The sequence below is a fragment of the Haliaeetus leucocephalus genome, unplaced genomic scaffold (assembly GCF_000737465.1).
Source record: "Haliaeetus leucocephalus isolate CR32 unplaced genomic scaffold, Haliaeetus_leucocephalus-4.0 Scaffold413, whole genome shotgun sequence".
Classification (NCBI taxonomy): domain Eukaryota; kingdom Metazoa; phylum Chordata; class Aves; order Accipitriformes; family Accipitridae; genus Haliaeetus; species Haliaeetus leucocephalus.
Genome location: NW_010972849.1, coordinates 18,754 through 19,046, shown reverse-complemented (window position 1 = coordinate 19,046; position 293 = coordinate 18,754). Strand labels below are relative to the sequence as shown.

At 67.9% G+C, this 293-nt stretch overlaps 1 protein-coding gene across 1 annotated transcript in view; it reads left to right on the top strand.

The window, feature by feature from the left end:
• LOC104835891 overlaps positions 1 to 293 on the top strand; it is a 7,989-nt gene that overhangs the window by 659 nt on the left and 7,037 nt on the right. The gene's annotated exons all lie outside the window — the stretch shown is intronic.

Below are 293 nucleotides of genomic sequence, written 5' to 3'. Positions count from 1 at the left end.
GGGGCTGGTGGCCACGGGGCTAGTGGCCACGGGGGGACATTGGGGCTCGGGGAGGATGTGGCTGGTGGCACGTGTTGCTGCGGGGGGCCGGGCTGGAGAAAAAACGTCCCCAAAAATGGTAGCCCCTGGGCTAGTAGATGTTGCGGTGGCGGCCACGGGGTGGGTGGCCGCGAGGGGACGTCGCAACCGGGGCGGGATGGGATTGGTGGACAGCGTAGTTGTGGGTCAGGTGACCGTGGGGGGGCGGGATTAGAATGAGGTGGTCCCCCGGCTGGTAGCCACCGGGCTAGTAG